The sequence below is a fragment of the Leptodactylus fuscus genome, chromosome 6 (assembly GCF_031893055.1).
Source record: "Leptodactylus fuscus isolate aLepFus1 chromosome 6, aLepFus1.hap2, whole genome shotgun sequence".
Lineage (NCBI taxonomy): Eukaryota > Metazoa > Chordata > Amphibia > Anura > Leptodactylidae > Leptodactylus > Leptodactylus fuscus.
The window spans coordinates 75,640,104-75,658,820 of NC_134270.1; the positions used below are offsets into that span (position 1 = coordinate 75,640,104).

The window sequence follows — 18,717 nt, forward strand, 5'->3', positions numbered from 1 at the left end:
CTCCCCCTCCATCTGCCCCAGTGTCATGCTGTTCTCCCCCTCCATGTGCCCCAGTGTCATGCCGTTCTCCCCCCTTCATCTGCCCCAGTGTCATGCCGTTCTCCCCCCTCCATCTGCCCCAGTGTCATGCCGTTCTCCCCCCCTCCATCTGCCCCAGTGTCATGCTGTTCTCCCCCCCTTCATCTGCCCCAGTGTCATGCTGTTCCCCCCTCCCCTTCATTTGCCCCCCAGTTTCTTTGGGCCCCCTCCATCTTTGTCCCCAGTGTCATGCCGTTCCCCCCTCCCCTTCATTTGCCCCCCAGTTTCATGGGCCCCCTTCATTATGTTCCACCTTAATATTTAATACAAAACAAACACTTACACTCACCTTCCATCACTCACCTTCCATCGTTCCCCCGACGCTCCTCTCTCCAGTCACATACGCGATGCAGGAGCTGTGAGATCAGCTCCTGCTTAGCTCCAGCCCGGCTTGCGTGTGTAAGCGTGATGTGATGACGTCATCGCGCCTACACACGCAAGCCGGGCCGGAGCTTTAAAGCAGGAGCTGATCTCACAGCTCCTGCATCACGTATGTATTCCAGCTCATCGGCGGACGGACGCCGATGAGCTGAAATCGTGACAGGCAAGTGCCGGGGGGCCCCCAGAGGCTCTGTGGGCCCCGGCACTTGCCCGAGGCTGACCGGGACCATTTTGTTAGGGCCGGGCCGCGCCGGCTCGCCCGGCCCTGGATCCGCCCCTGTTTAGAAAGAAAATAAAGATAGTTGGTGGAGCATATAGTGCATGCTCCGCTTGGTAACCACTGAGCTGAAGCAGAGGGATGGTGATTGTACTTCCTGGGGTCAGTTAGTGCAGTCTTCTCAAAAAGTGTGATCTTTTGTGTTCCACACTATGGGATGCAGCTAATGTTTGCATGGGTATATTCCTGTTCTGTTTTCCTACAACTACCATAATGCCTTTGGCCACCAAGAACTGACTTACATCACCTCACTCTCTCACTTCCTCCACCTCCTGTTCTCACTCACACCCCTACCCTGGTTCCTGCCCGACGTGTATTTGTGATTTTTACACTTGATAAAGGGTGACTTACAACCTGAAACGCATTGTGCTGTACTGTTTATACTTCATTAAAGCTGTTCATATCCATATGATTGCTTCCCGTTTTTTCTGTACGACCTTTGAGCGTGGACTGTCTTCTCCATTCGCTGTCCTATTTGCCTCCCGGGTTTCCGTTGTTTGGTGATGGAACCGCTGCCACTCTCACCAGAATTATTCACCATACAACTGTAACTCTGGGTGCTGTGATTCTGTCACAACCCCATCAGGTGAGAAGCCAACTGGTCGCTTTTCATCATCACAAGATTTGTTACACTTAGTGTAGCTCGGTGTCTTTTCTTTTCCTTTTGCACTAATTGTCTAAACTCCAGACATCCATTTCTGTTGTTGTTGTACAGCTCCTTCCTGTAAGAAAGACAACATGTTATGCAAGGAAACCTAGAGGATAAAACTTTTAAAAACAGTCCAACTTATCAGAAATTAATACAGGGCAAGTCTCTTGCATCGTCTCTCTCAGATCAGTCTTTAGTTCTCGAGCAAGTCCCCCTTTTCTGGCAGCTGGGACCCCTTTCCATAAAGTCAAAGCCTACACCACTGTCTCCTCGTCCTACAGGCGGCAGCTGGACCAAATGGTTGACTCTCCTCACTAGGCTCCCTTCTTTTTTTTTTTTTTTTCCATCTAAAGCATATATGACCCTTTAGATTTCCACTGATATTTCTCTTCACTCTCTGTATTGGTTTCTACCAAACCTGTATCTCATAACCCTAAAAGGTTTTCATATGAGCCTCCAACTCATATGTGCACATCGCATAGCGTGTTTTGTAAGGGCAGTATGAGTATTGTTGGGAACATCTTTTCAAGTGACTGAGAAACCTCTATTAATTTATAAAGTGCCTGGCCACATAGAGACACTGTACTGGAGCATTAGGCAGTCTGCCTCCCAATACTCTTTTTACCTGCTGGCTGGCAGCATTGTCCTTTGCTTTAATAGCCAGGCCTGGTCCTGCAGTGTTTGCCACCACAGGACCAGCCCCGCTTTGTTTCAGCCTGCTCCACTAGTGCTTTGGCCCCAACGCCAAGAGGGACAGCAAGGCCTCCTCCCATGACTTCTTCCACCATCTTTCCTACCACTCATTTTACCACTTACCCATTTTGCTGGTACCTATCATCAAGGAGTTTTGCTGATTCCTTGTGATTCTGCCATGCTCTTGGGAGGGTTTGCTAGTACCTGGTCATCCAATCAACTGCACTAAAAAAATTGGCTAGGAATTCTGTTGCACCCTACTCCACTTGCCTACTCAAGGAGTGAATTTCTGCTCTGGTGCCTGTAGAAATTCACCTAAACAAATCACACAAACTTGCACGCAGGTTTCATTATAACCAGTAGTTCACTGAGCAGTTGCCTGAATGCAGCAAAAGTTAACAGCAGTTTCCAGAGTCATAGCTAGGGTTTCAGCATAGGGAAGGCTGCAATTGAGGTATATCAATATTACTATATTACAGTATCACTATTCAGTATATACAGTAGTGACTTAGAGGGAATGACTCTGACTGTAATTGTTCACATTTTTCATCTCTTTCATTTGGACCACCATGATCACTTCTTCCAAAAGTGACTTCTCTTTGTAAAGTTTCAACATGCAAGATCCCCCTGATCAGTTGGGACCGTGGCACTTGTGACACTTGTGACATAATTTCCCACCAAACTCCAAAAATGGGCCAGATAAAATTGTTGGCACCTTTTCCAAACTGTCGGTCAATAAATTTGTTTAAAGCATGTGATGCTCGTTCAAACTCACTTGTGGCAAGTAACAGGTGTGGGCAATATAAAAATCACACCTGAAACCAGGTAAAAAGGAGAGAAGTTGACTTAGTCTTTGCATTGTGTTGTGTGTGTGTCACACTAAGCATGGTGTCTGAGGATTTGAGAACCAAAATTGTTGAAAAATATCAACAATCTCAAGGTTACAAGTACATCTCCATAGATCTTGATGTTCCTTTGTGCACAGAGTGCAGCATAATCAAGGAGTTTATAACCCATGGCACTATAGCTAATCTCCCTCAATGTAGACAGAAAAGGAAATTAGATGAAAGGTTGCAACACAGGATAGTCTGGATGCTGGATAAGCAGCCCCAATCAAGTTCCAAAGAAATTCCAGCTGTCCTGCAGGCTCAGGGTGCATCAGTGTCAACACAAACTATCCGTTGACATGTAAATGAAATGAAACGCTATGGCAGAAGACCCAGGAGGACCCCCTGATGACACAGAGACATAAAAAAGCTAGACTTCAGTTTGCCAAAATGTACATAAGTAAGCCAAAATCCTTCTGTGAAAGTGTCTTTTGGACTGATGAGACCAAGATAGAGCTCTTTTGGTAAAGCACATCATTCTACTGTTTATCAAAAACAGAATGAGGCCTACAAAGAAAAGAATAAAGTACCAACAGTCAAATATGGTGGAAGTTCAAAAATGTTATGAGGTTGTTTTACACAATATACTGGCATGACTCTAGGCTACTACCTACTGGATTACTCCTGAAGATATCAACTGGTATTCACTTATCGATCCCCACTCCTGCCCAGGGACTCTTCTGCTTCAGCTCAATGCTTTTGCTGCATATTACGTCCCAATGTTAAACAGCATTGGGACATAACATTAGATGCTGTTCAGCATCAGGACATAATATATGGTGCCTTCTGGAGGTTGAAAGGCACAGGAGTGGCAGGGATGGGTAAGTAAATATCAGCCGTTATCTGTAGAAGTAATCCAGTAGGCAACAACTACCTTTTAAAAAGAAAAAAAGCAATGGTCCATGTTCACAATTGTTATGTAAATATATGCAGTTAACAGACTGGCCTAAAAATCGATGTGTCCCATTTGTGTCATGTCCCAGAGGCCTACAAGGCAGACCTTGCCTTGAATGCCATCATACAGAAATTAAAGATGTATGGTGACTTTACTACTGCATCAGATCAGTACAAAATGTTTCATACAAGAGCTAAAAGGCAGAGAGCTCATTAAAGGGAAGGGAAAAAGGGAAAAAATGTAATCCCTACACTAATCTATACACCCTCCTCCAACCTACTTTTTAAATAACATAATTTAGCAAAAATGTATATTTACCAATATTCTGTGACCGCCTCAGAGACATCTTCTGGTTATCTGGTCACAATCCATTTTCCTATTCCAGGAAACGGAACGTCACTACTACTCGCCCCACCCCACTCCACCCCATCATTCTTCCTATGGGACAACCCATCCCTGTTTTCTGACTGCCGCCGCTGTTGATCTATTGTTCCACTGTACAGCCAATAATCCACCTCTACTGCGGTGAATTAGGGGGCGTTCACACTACCGTCGGTGTTTGACAGGTAGTGTCCGCTCCTAGTGTCCGCTCAAAATCTGGCACGGACATTAGGAGCGGACACTAGCTGTGTCCGTGACACCTGTCATTTATTTAAATGGGCATCGGGGGCGTTCTTTTGCATTCCGTGCCCGTCCTTCCCTGTCCGCAAGTGAAGATGTCCGACTTCTCAAGCGGACAGAAAAACCCCACATGTAGGGTTTTTCTGTCCGCTTGAGAAGTCGGACATCTTTACATGCGGACAGGGAAGGAAGGGCACGGAGTGCAAAAGAACGCCCCCGATGCCCATTTAAATAAATGACAGTTGTCACGGACACAGCTAGTGTCCGCTCCTAATGTCCGTGCCAGATTTTGAGCGGACAGTAGGAGCGGACACTACCTGTCGGACACCGACGGTAGTATGAACGCCCCCTTAGAGGTGCCAGTGACCTAGACCGTCCTGCCCTTCCAGGCCTCTTTACAGATATGGACTACCAGGTCTACAGACTCTATTGGGTATAAATATTACTTAGTACAAACATAACACATATCAACACATAACAGTAAAAAAACCATTTTCTTATAACACAGATACATAATATTATGTCGGGAGGGTCATCAGTTACCTCTAGTTTCACAGCTTTAAAATTACGTCCATACTGTCGTTCCATACTGTACCCACCTAGTAATTTTTAAATACCACAATACTGTGCCCACACAGAGTTTAATATGACCTAGGCATGCAGGTCACATAATGCCAACACATTGCCTAGAGAGTACAATATGTTGCCCTTATAGCCATATAATAAACTCATATGGTAAATATGACCATATAAATTGTGCATCCAGTGCAAATTTTGTTACCAAAGAGCCCATAGTGTCTTGTTCCCAAACAAAGAATGAACTTGCAAAAGAATTCAACTGTGCAAGAGAATTATGCTGCCCTCTACTGACTGAAGAGAGTAAAACTTGTAATGTGTTACTGACACCTAATTTTCTTACACACAAATCTCCTTCCAGCTGTCGAGACCTTCAGAATTCGGTGGGATAGAAGAGAACAGTTCCTGAAATTTGTGACTATGCTGCTCTATAATGCAATTCCCATATAAAATAAAATGGCTTCAATGTTTCACTTCTAATGACGAATCTGACCCTGATGATAGTGTACAACAGATATTTCGTCTGTGGCTATCCATAATACTCTAGCAGGGTGATATAGTCATGTACATGCCTTAAAACAGTTTACCTGTATAGAACAATGTTTTTCAGGATTCTTGCCAGTAACTCTTCCACCATTGGCCCCTAAGTAGTCACGTGTCCTGCTCTGTATAGCAGCACTTGTAAGCCACTCCATACTCAACTTCACTGTTATTACTCTCAATAATTCAAACAAAACTATAGGCCCATGTTTGCCTGGTTTAATACAATCTTCTCTCTACATAAGTCTGCAAACCCTACTTGAACACAGCATGGAGAAAATCTTCATAAGGCATTTACTGAAGAAGCTTATAACTATAGACCAACTTTTTAATCAATGGCCTTAAAGCGGCCCTCCAGTCTAAACTAAAAATTTGAATACATATATAAAACACCGCATGAAATTCTAAGACACAAACGCTACCCCTATGCTTTTGAATGGCATCTATCAAAGAGTGAATTGGAGGGTCACTTTGAAGAAGGTGTTTTTTGGACATATAATGCTAACTCACTACCAGGAATACATCATTTATCAAAATCCATGCCCCCTTTGTAAACTAGCTGATGTCTACTCTCCCCATGCCTACTCTCTTGTTCATCTGTATGTCCTTTCATATACATGGTGCTGCTGAAGGAATGTACTCTATCAAAGGGAGCAGGAGTGCAGTGTTATACTGGATGAGTCCCTACAATGAACAAATGCAGAGTTAGAAAAATCTCCTGACTTACAATAGTGTGAAGGAACTCTATAATCTCCAGAATTATAGAATCTCTAATTTCTATAAAATATCTGGCAAATTACACTCTTCTGCCTCCTGCTTGTAAGAGTTGACGGGTAAAAACCCATCACAAGCAGGAGACAGAGAAGACAGACTGAATCTAGGATAATAAGAAAGTTATGAAGTTACTCCTCTGACTTACACTGCTTGTGTAAATTATCTGTCTATGCTGTGCGAAGAATCTCAGCTGTATTTCCACTTCACACTTCTGTCCCAAGCCTCCTGCTTGTAAAAGTTGACAGAAAGAAACATACCACAAGAAGGCAGGAGGGGAGACAGGCTGAAACTGCATCACGTAGGAAAATACTGAACTCTGCGGTGTAAACTAAAGGGGTTGTGCCAGACTTCAAAAATATGGCTGTTTTCTTCTTCTCACTAAGTGTCATCATGTCTGTTGGTTTACGTGGTCATGCTGCAGCTCAGTCCTATTAATTTGAATTGGATGGACATTTGGCATTGCCAACGGACATTATGTCATTTTCTGAGAAGAAGAAAACAGCCATGTTTCCGAGTCCTGCACAACACCTTTACCCTTAAGTACTATCATGGTGTCTGTCATAATGATATGTGTATGATAGTGGTGTATGACACCATGATAGTACTTAAGGGTTAAACAGCTTCATTTCTAGGTCACTGACCTACTACTGATATCCCGTAAGACTCAGAGCAGGGAAAAAGCAGTTCTTGAAACTCTAGCTTTGCCTTTGTCATGGAACCATCCAATATGGCAGATAAACCATAAATGCCAAATTAAATGAAACTAGTATGTATAAGACAAACACAAAAACTTCTGCATTACTTCTTATTAACATTCTGTGCTGCACTGGGCAACAAAAATTGCTCAGGTGCTCTTTTAACACCCAAACTATAGCGGCCCCTGGTAAACTGCAATACATGTTACTGTGCCATATTACCAAACAGATACAAAGAACAGCACCAAACTGTATATGGTGAAGTAACACCAGGTGAGGTAGTATGTAGACAGATAGAAAGCTTCTCACTTTGTATGGTCGTGAGCGAACACAACCACCAAACAGCTTATGAACCACTTAACAGGGGGGTTCCTCCCTAGATGATAAACAGTTTCAGGACCCGTGCCAAAAGGACCAGGAGATAAGGATCACCGCGCTTCACCAGATGGATAGAAAACCAAACTTTCTTTATTGAAGTCCAAAAGTACACAACGCGTTTCGAGCTTACTACTGCCCTTTCTCAAGTGTAATGAACTTTTCACTGTTGGGCTGGATGCACCCTTAGCATCAGGAACTGTGCACCAAGTAACATCCAGTACCTGCCACAAACTCTCTAGCCTCCTTCTTCATATTACTGATTCTTCCCCTGCAAATTAATCTGAAATATAATCTGTATCTTCCTATCTCTTGTGGTGTTCTGTATAGAAGGATGAATGAAGCAATCTGTAGTATATTACTATTCTATATCTCACCATGTCACTCCTTATGCCACTCTCCTGCATTCTACCATGATGAGGTTAGGGGCGCCTCACCACTGTGATCTGCTATGGTCAACTTTTCTCTAGAGGAATATGCTGGAGTAGGCATTAAGGGCTCCCCTCCTTTAGCCAGAACTGACTGTCATATCAACTGTATTGTTCTTCAGCACTGCCAACATCATAACAAATCAATGAACACTGAGTGAAATCACTGGGCCCCTGACAAGCACTTTAATAAGGTATGTCACTTTACTAAGATTTGAACAATGTTATCTTATAGTGGTGAAATGGTTATAGAATAGATATGCCTCATCTACAGACCCAACAATTGTGCTGCATTGATACATTCTATGAAAACAGCAATAGTAGTAATAATAGTGATAATAATGTAAGAGTAATCTGTGTTTCCCCATCTCAGATGTGTTATGTCAGCTGCCTGAAGATTCCTCAAACTGACGGTGTCAAATGCGTCTGCATGACATTTGTAAAAGCTCCCACTGCAATGCACAGTACAGTACATTGACATTAGACTGTAATAGTACTGCATTGCTTGCTCTATACACTTGCTTGTCTAACATCACTGCAGTCCTCTGCCTCAGTCTAACTTTGCTTGACAATGTTACTGAGTTAATAAACCTCATCACGTAGCCATAGCCATTTATAAAGCATAACCACTCGGATGCCAAGTGGCCAGTTTGTATGAATTATGCTTAGCAGCTGTATTATTTGTGCTCTTTTTCCAGAATTACACCTCTGTATGACTTTCATTCGGTTTTGGCAAGTGATAATATCCCTTAATGCAGATCTGCAGAAAATGTAGCAGTGGTTTAAATAAGAACTCCGTCTTGTGCCTCTGCAGCTTCTGTGAGGTACCTACTATACAAGGAGGCACCAAGCTTTCCATCTCATTTCCTCAATCACTTATTTGGGATTCAGCCTTGAATAACCCTTTAATATCTTACAGTATTCATCTCTGCAGTGCTATGTTCTCTATAGCTAACCTATGTATATGGTATAGGTAAAGACATCACTGTATAGAGACCCTTAAAGGGCATTTACTTAAAAGGACTCCTATTCACAATGCCTTTGACAAGGCACCCAAATCTGGCTAACCTATTCCCATATCCCCATTTGACCCATAATCTTTGGATCAGATTTATAATTCCTTATGAATTCTATTGTAAACTATAGGTCACTAGGAAATTTGTTGTCATGTCTATGGACTGTCATTGCAGCAAGACATCCATATAAAATTAGCAGGATGATTGTGCGCTTTTCTGTCTCTCCGTACACCCTTCACTAATACCCTGACACATATACTGTACAAATTCTCTTACTTAGAGTATCTAAGCCTGGATGCCTCACATTACTCTTCTATGCCTTTCCAATCCATTAGTCCCTAATGACAAATCTCTACATGCAGATACTTTAACGCATTGCACATCTGTCTAGAAAATTACTGCAAGCTTTCTTGAATCCTATCAGTGTCCTTTTTAACCCCCAACATACTTGTCCCATCTCCTGTCTGCGTTTCAAGCAGAAACAGTATTAGGCTCCATGCACACTAACATGTGCTTTAACAGTGTGTTAGCCGTGTTTTTTAGCTAGCACAATGACCGATTATATTCTAATGACCCCCATACACGCACAATTGTATTATCACAGGTATGTCTAAGGGGCAAAACAAAATAGGTCCTAAACCTGTCCATTTTGTGGTCCATTAATGGGACTGTGGAGGCATGGGCAGCACACATGTCACCCAAGTGTCTTCTATGTCGTTTAACCATGGATCCAGCGCATGCACATGTTCATGGGCATGTAACCTTACAATTTTGAAAAACCTCACTAGGCAAATAAATATTTAGCCATATATTAGGGTAACATAGTAACAGGATGGGTCTAATGATGTAATTATGTTAGGCATTATGACATCCCTAAAGGAAGTTATCTACTTTGGAAAATCTCTTTTGTGAGAGGAGTCCCCCAAGGATAAGCTATCCCCAGTTTGGTCCACTACTTTGGTCTTCAGCAATAATATGCTGTAATTAGAGATGAGCGAACAGTGAAATGTTCAGAGTTCGAAGTTCAATTTGAGTAGCCGCTTCATACTTGACTGTTCGATTGAACATCGAACCCCATTATAGTCTATGGGGAATAAATACTCATTTAGGGGGTAACCACTATTCGACTCAGGAGGGTTACCAACTGGGACAGCAGGGAAAGCATGTCTGGGGGTATCTAACATGCCCAAGTCACTGTATTACGTTGGGATCCCTGTCAGCTTGCGATATGCGGGAGCTGACTTTTTCCCATAGGAATGCATTGAGCAGCGTTGATTGACTGAATGCCATACAGAGTACAGCATTTGGCCAATCAACGCTGGTGCTGCCGGAGGCTCGTCTGTGAGGAGGCGTAGTCTAAGATTGGACCAAAATGGAGACTCCTGTGGACCGATCTTAGACTCCGCCACCTCCAGCAGAACCATCTTTGATTGGCCGAATGCTGTACTCTGTACTCTGGTCAATGCATTCCTATGCCGAGATGTAGTAGTGTTGGGTGTGTGCTCAGCTAGGCTACACCGGAGATGCAGCCGAGTTGAGTGCACAGCCAGCACTGCTACACCGGAGATGTGAACCCTGCTGCACACTCAGCTCTGCTGCATCAGAGATGCGCTGAACCCTGCTGCACACTCAGCTCTGCTGCATCAGAGATGCGCTGAACCCTGCTGCACACTCAGCTCTGCTGCATCAGAGATGTAGCAAAGCTGAGGATGCGCTGAACCCTGCTGCACACTCAGCTCTGCTGAATCAGAGATGCGCTGAACCCTGCTGCACACTCAGCTCTGCTGCATCAGAGATGCGCTGAACCCTGCTGCACACTCAGCTCTGCTGCATCAGAGATGTAGCAGGGCTGAGGATGCGCTGAACCCTGCTGCACACTCAGCTCTGCTGAATCAGAGATGCGCTGAACCCTGCTGCACACTCAGCTCTGCTGCATCAGAGATGTAGCAGAGCTGAGTGTGCGCTGAACCCTGCTGCACACTCAGCTCTGTTTCGTCTCCGGTGTAGCAGTGCTGAGCGCACGGCCAGCGCTGCTACATCTCGGCATAGGAATGCATTGACCAGTGTTGATTGGCCGAATGCCATACAGAGTACAGCATTCGGCCAATCAACGCTGGTTCTGCCGGAGGAGGCGGGGTCTAAGATCGGTCCACAGCAGTCCTTTATTATTATTGTTTATTTAAATAGCACCATTAATTCCATGGTGCTTTACATTTGGGAGTTACATACAGTACACAAAATATACAGGTAGATATAATACTAACAGTGACCGACTGGCACGGTGAGGTGCCCGCGAGGGCTTACAATCTATGGGGGGCAGTCTCCAGTCTCCATTCTGGTCCAATTTTAGACTCTGCCTCCTCACAGACGAGCCTCCGGCAGAACCAGCGTTGATTGGCCAAATACTGTACTCTGTATGGCATTCGGCCAATCAACGCTGGTCAATGCATTCCTATGGGAAAAAGTCAGCTCGCGCATATCGCAAGCTGACAGGGATCCCGACCAGATAGAGGCCCAAAGAGCTGTGTGAGTGACATTCCCCCCTAAATAAAGGTAATCCCTAGCTAACCCTGCCAGTACATCTATCCCTGTCTCACAGTCACATAGTTCACAGTCTCATATGACCCGGATATTAAATCCACTGTTCGTATAAATTGGAGGTCACCTGAATTAGCCAGCCAATTACTTTTTTTCAATTTTTTTCAATGCCTCCGTTGTCGTAGTTCCTGTCCCACCTCCCCTGCGCAGTTATTGGTGCAAAAAAAGCACCAGGGAAGGTGGGAGGGGAATCAAATTTTTTGTGAGTTTGCCACCTGGTGTTGAACTCGAATCGAACAGCCTGATATCAGATCGAACAAGTACTCTATCGAACGCTGTTCGCTCATCTCTAGCTGTAATATGGATGGAATCTGGTAGCAAGAGTCAAGTGTTCTGCAACGCTAGCACAGAAGAAATGAAACATATTCAATACTCATCGGGTTGTCCACTTAATCCACAAAGAGACTGGATCATCCAAGCGAGAGACAATTTTCATAGTCACTTTCCCGGTTAATACTGCAGATGAGAGAGCCCACCGTATTAACCCCAACTTTTTTAATTTCTAAGATTTGGAAATAGGTTTTCAATATTATTGAATCGACAGGCAGGAGGCTAGAAGTAATTTCCACCACTGACAGGGTCACACTGTTAACCCCTCAACTACTAGACTCTTGGGTACCACCAATATGCTAATAGTCCAACCCTAGTTAGTATCATTCACACACCTATGAATGTTTCTGGAGGTTCAATATCCCTTTAAGAAAGCTTAAATCCTATATCATGTTACTATATTTACTGCAGTACATAGTGTTTCAGTACATTCAATGCCATTCGCCATATTTATACTAGAATCAGTATCTTTACTATGCAGAAGCTGACTCTTTAGTAATATATGTTCACAGATGATTCTATATATACCCCTAGCGATACAGAGGACAATTCTTCCTCAATTTATATTCCACAGGCTTCTTCTGTGCATTTCCTACTCGTTCCTTGTCTCTTCTTAGATTATATGTGTATATTTTCTTCTTATTCTGGTGCATATTGTGCATGTGCTGAGAGAAAGATGTGGATGTACTGTTGAGATTGTCAGATGTAACAGAACTGAATTTTTCATTTGGCTATAATATTGTCTTATCTGTGGCTTCACATAGGACCACAGGTAAACCTGCTGCGTCATCAGACTCAAGCGAATAAAAAAACTCAGCTCTGCTACATCTGTAATCTCCCTGCATGAGCTAAATGATGAATGATTGTGCTGCATCTATAGAGATGAATTGTGCAGAGCATAGTAGTGGTGGGAGGGTGAGTGCAAGAGGCTGCTCTCCTAGAGGTGGCGTGGAGCAAAGAGCTTTTGCTGTACAGATTACAGCCTATGCTGCAGTGGCCATGTTAATGGAATGCTAAATCTATATCTCTTCTTAGTGAACCTCAGCAGCAGCAGCAGCAGCTCCGGATAATTCCAAAGCTCCTTCCAGTCCTACATGCACGCTATCAATTCATCCCTCCCCCTTCTTTACCAATACATGTCCTGCAAATGAAAAAGCCAGTACAGCATAATGATATAAGGTATCTCTAGAGGATCCAGAGCAATTTCGAGAGCTGCCGGCATCACAATTGAGAACGATGTATTGCAACACTCTACGACAACGGCTACTTAACTCTTTCGACAGCAATTTTAGAGCAGTGCATTGCTTATAGTTGCAGCCATATAAATGGAGGCTTGACCTGGTTCGCCATTTATCCCATGCACATGGTTTGATGTAGTCTTTGCTATTAAATATGACTGTGATAAGCAGATCGGATTGTAACCTATTTATATGCTCCTTGACATTGAAATTACAACACCAAGAAGGATATGTGATATTATAATGATAGATATCACAGGATTGAAAGACTTGAAAAACATTCAAAATATCTTGGTTTATTCATATCAAGTATGAGCAGCACACACAGAAATTAGTAATTAGTGACAGTACTTGTGACCCCAGAACTGACTGCAGTTATAACTACATTCAGGTCAGTGGCGTAACTAGGAATGGCGGGGCCCCGTGGCGAACTTTTGACATGCCCCCCCACCCCCTCAACTGACACTGACACTGAAGACCTCGACCGACCCCCCTCCTCCGCATTCCTGCACGCTCTATTATGTCCCTTAGTGGCCCCTGCACACAGTATTATGTCCCTTAGTCGCCCCTGCACACACTATTATGCCCCTTAGCGGCCCCTGTACACACTATTATGCCCCTTAGCGGCCCCTGCACACACTATTATGCCCCTTAGCGGCCCCTGCACACACTATTATGTCCTTTAGTGGCCCCTGAACACAGTATTATGTCCCTTAGTGGCCCCTGCACACAGTATTATGTCTCATAGTCGCCCCTGCACACACTATTATGTCCCACTGTGGACACCCATAAACAGTTATTATACTCTGGGGTCTTTTCAGACCCCAGAGTATAATAATCGGAGACCTGGGGAATATAAACATAAAAAACTACTGTTTCTTACTAGAGATGAGCGAGTACTGTTCGGATCAGCCGATCCGAACAGCACGCTCCATAGAAATGAATGGATGCACCTGGTACTTAACACCTTAACACCCCGCGTGCCAGCTACGTCCATTCATTTCTATGCGAGCGTGTTGTTCGGATAGGCTGATCCGAACAGTACTCGCTCATCTCTATTTCTTACCTGTCCCCCAGCTCCTATGCTGTTGGCCTCCACTGCCGTCCTTCTTCAATGACGTCGGACGTCACATGACCCGGGACGCAGGCCGGGTTCATGTGACGTCAGACAACTAGGAAGGAGGCCTGGCCGGATCGTGGAGAGGTAAGTAACAGTGTTTTTTTTATGTTTCTTACCTTTGTTGGGCCCACAGTGTCACTTACCGATCCAGGCCCAGCCAGGATGGGTAAGTAAGTAGAGCCCGTTACCGGCTGGAGTTACTCCAGAGGTAACGGCCTATTAAAAAAAAAAAAAAAAACGCAGCTGTAGCGACTGTCACCAGGCCCCCTAATGTCCCGGGCCCTGTGGCAGCCACTACCACTGCTACCACAGTAGTTACGCCACTGATTCAGATACATGGTGTGTCACCCTCTCAGTAATGAGGAAGAGCCTGGAATTATTCAGTGTGTCACTTATTAGTTACACTACCTGTGACCCCAGAACTGAGTGCAGTTATAACTACATCCAGGTATATAGTGTGTCACAATCTCAATAATGAGAAATAGCCTAGAATTAATCAGTGTGTCACTTACTTATTAGTGATTATACCTGTGACCCCAGAACTGAGCGCAGTTATAACTACATCCAGGTACATAGGGTGTCATTCCCCCCCCATTCCAAGTAGTGATAAATAGTCTGGAATTAATCAGTGTGTCACTTACCTATTAGCTTAGCTTGTTAAACTTAGTAACAAAAATCGGTGATCCAGCCTTATGTGGGCAAATTATATTAGGTGCTCACTCAGGATGGACTTACCTACTTATATATTTTGTGCATGTTAGATTAATGTGCATTCGTTGTGCATTGCATTTATAGACTTCTTTGCTGTGTTCCTGAATAATTTATTGTAGTTGTTGATGAACTTTTTGGATGGAGGGCAGAGTGTTAATTCATTTAAACAGGCACAACCTTCACACTGAATCAAAAATGTCTTTATTTAAAAGGAGGTTTTCGCACACCTTGTGGGACTCTTCCATATGGAGTTTTATTCTGATCTTTGTTTATTCTGATCTTGTCAGTAGGAAGTGTTCTATCTAGCCTGGGGTTTTTGTCTGGTTTATCCAATGGCTAGCATTGTGGACCTTGGCATGTGCCTAGAGTAGTAGGAATTGTGTTGTGTTCTGTGAAGCTACCAAGAAACCATTGTTAATAACTGCTGTGAATCCCTGTCATACCCAAGGCACTGTTGGGAACGAATGCCTGGAGTTGTTGGACCTGTGTTATCTATATTTGAACCCTGCAAGTAGAAAACTAGTTGCGTGTTGCAATGAGGCCTCCTGCTCCCATGCTGATGAAGGTTGCTGTTGTACTCTGTGAAGATACCAAGAAATGGTTGTTAATAGTGATGAGCGAGTAGTATTTGATCGAATACCTCGCTGGCATAGGTATGCGTGTAATCGGCCGAACACCAAGGGGTTAAACGCATTGAATATTCAAAGCGTTTAACCCCTTGGTGTTCCGCCGATTACACGCATACCTATGCCAGCGAGATATTCGATCAAGTGCTACTCGCTCATCACTAGTTGTTAATAACTGCTGTGAATCCCTGCTGTATCCTAGGCACTGCTAGGAACCGCTGCTGTTAATCTCTTTTGTACCTAAAGACTACCTCAGTAAAGTATCAGTGACAACGTGACCACCAAGTGTTTGTGTGTGTGTTTTCTTTGTTCGCCTAAACACTGTAGAAACATGAAACAGCTTACTATTTACCCCTTTAGGATTCCTGGCATAATGGGTGTCACAGCCACAACACTTGCATATTCCTTCCGGGTGTAGTCAGCAGGATCACCCAGGTATATGGCAGGATCAATAGGCGAGATGCAGCAGGCATAGCAGGTGAGAGACCATCTGTTTTACAGTTAGGTAGAGTGCTAAGAAACCTCATCTGCAGAGCGGGGATCCTTGTCTCGGAGAAAAAGCCTGGGCTTGTGGTCTTCAAATTTGGTAGATTAATGACATGCAGAGGGTCGCAAAGGTATGCATTGAACTGCTGACAATGTCTAGCTTAGACAAAATGTAGCCCCAGTGGTTGGACTGGTTGGGGCAAAATATGGATGGATTAAACAGGATCGTAAGCGACTGGTCCTGGGAGCTAATAATGTAGGCTCTTTGTTAATACTGTAAAATGGATACAAAATACACCACTGTGTAAAGACAATGGAATAAAATGTGGGCTCTCCTGACAGCCCTTTTACAAAAGCCCAGGGCAGCAGTGAATGAGGTTCTATGGGAGCCTTCTTCTCAGGGACCAAGTGGCAGAAAGGAAGAATGGCTGGCTGATCACTGATTTGCAGTGAGGAAGATGCTACCAGCTAGTAGTAAGCCCAATTCCTGTGTGACTGACGATAGTGGTTTAACACAGGGGCGTAACTACCGTGGTAGTAGTGGAAGCGGCTGCCACGGGGCTCAGGACATTAGGGGGCCCGGTGACAGCCGCTACCGCTGTGATTTTTTTCTTTTAATAGGCTGTTACCGCTGGAGTTACTCCAGCCGGTAACGGGCCCTATTTACTTACCCATCCTGGTTGGGCCAGGATTGGTAAGTGACACCACGGGCCCCACAAGGACTATCATTATACTCGGGGGTCTTTGCAGACCCCCGAGTATAATGATCGGAGGCCCAAGAGACGTAAGAAACATAAAAAACACTGTTACTTACCTCTCCACGATACGGGCAGGCCTCAGATCAGGCCTAGTTTTTTGACGTCTCTGACGTCCCATGACCCCGGCCTGCGTCATTGAAGAAGGCCGCCAGCGGATGCCGACAGCATAGGAGCTGGGGGACAGGTAAGAAACAGTAGTTTTTTATGTTTTCATTCCCCTGGATCTGAAAAGACCCCAGAGTATAATAATTGTTTATGGGTGTCCACAGTGGGGCATAATACTGTGTGCAGGGGCCACTATGGGGTACAATACTGTGTGCAGGGGCCACTAAGGGACATAATACTGTATGCAGGGGCCACTGAGGGACATAATACTGTGTGCAGGGGCCACTGAAGGACATAATACTGTGCACAGGGGCTACTGAAGGACATAATACAGTGTGCAGGGGCCACTAAGGGACATAATACTGTGTGCAGGAGCCACTGAGGGACATAATACTGTGTGCAGGGGCCACTATGCCGTATAATACTGTGTGCAGGGGCCACTAAGGGACATAATAGAGCACGCAGGAAAGCGGAGGAGGGGATTGCTCGAGGTCGTCGGTGCCGGTCGGGGGGGGGGGGGGCATGTCAAAAGTTCGCCACGGAGCTCCGCCATTCCTAGTTATGCCACTGGTTTAACAGAAGAATGAGCTGGCATAGAGGAAAGAGCCCATGTGAAGAGGGCAAAGAACAAGATATTTGCTCTTCTAAACCTAAGGAAGAACTGTTTGGACTAGAGACACTGATCCTTGAGAGCTGGTTTGAGCGGACTCGCCCTGTGCTCAGTTTCTGTTAAGTAGAACTGTTCTCGAAAAGGCTTTACTTGCTAAGTTTGTTTACAAAGCACGCTGTTTCTTTACAAGAGGCATCTGTGAGAGTCCTAGTAGCTATGCTTGATTACCCAGCAATGACAACAGATGAGGAACACCTCGATGTTATTCAATATACAGACTTCAAGGGTCACTTGTTAGTTAGTGGTGACTGAGGGAATGTCATTTCCATGTTAGTGTAGCTCCTCCAAGTTTTCTGTAGCACACAGGAGTTGAGATGTACTGTATATATGAGTTGGGGCGCAAGCTGGGACAAGATGACCATAGTGTTAACCCCATAGATAGACAAAGAGTCTATTGGATTGGCTATGTTTAGTAGGGTAAGTAGACTTGATACTCATAGGTGTAAGTTTCTTACTCTGGTTGTCGGAGTTGCAACTGCTTACTGAGGGGAAGTATTATGGCCTTGTGTACATTTTGTGCATGTTTAGTTACTATGAATTTGCTGTGTGTTGTATATTTGAATGCTTTATTGAAAATGCTGATGATTTTGCCGGAACTGTGTGTATTTGTGTCACTGCTACTTGAGTTGTGCTGCTGAGCTATTGTACTTTCTTTTGTTCTGGAACTTTCTAGGAAGGTGGTGCAATGGTGCAATAATTCCTCCAAGTGGGCAGAACTCTGTTGTGTCCATTAGCTATGCAGTGGGTAGTTTGTTTTTGCTTTCCTTCTGGTACAGGCCTCATATTCTACCACAACGTGCTTTTCATTCATGCCAGGAAAACATTTTTCACATATTTAAGGGTGTCCTCTGTCTGGAGTTCCATTCCAATCATTCTGATACCCTCTCAGTATTGACTGTAACTGAAACCCAATCTCACAAACCTTGGCATGTGCCTGGAGAAACAGGACCTGTGTAAGTTGAGCATGATCCCTGCATGAGTAGAACAGTTGCTCTATGGGGAGCCATGGATAGTCTTGGAGCCAGATAGACAAACGTTATAGAAGCTCCAAGATACGGCTAATACTTATTGTGGGTACTACCAGCAAGCTTGGTCTGCTCACAACATCATGTAACCTACCCATGAGTACCAGCCTGCAGCTTTGGAATCCACCTGTGGCTCCTTCTCTGCCAACCATCACCAAGCACCAT

General features: G+C 44.4%; 1 long non-coding RNA gene across 1 annotated transcript in view; it reads left to right on the forward strand.

The window, feature by feature from the left end:
• The window catches only part of LOC142210868 (uncharacterized), an 892,280-nt gene that overhangs the window by 239,696 nt on the left and 633,867 nt on the right, over nucleotides 1–18,717 (forward strand). The gene's annotated exons all lie outside the window — the stretch shown is intronic.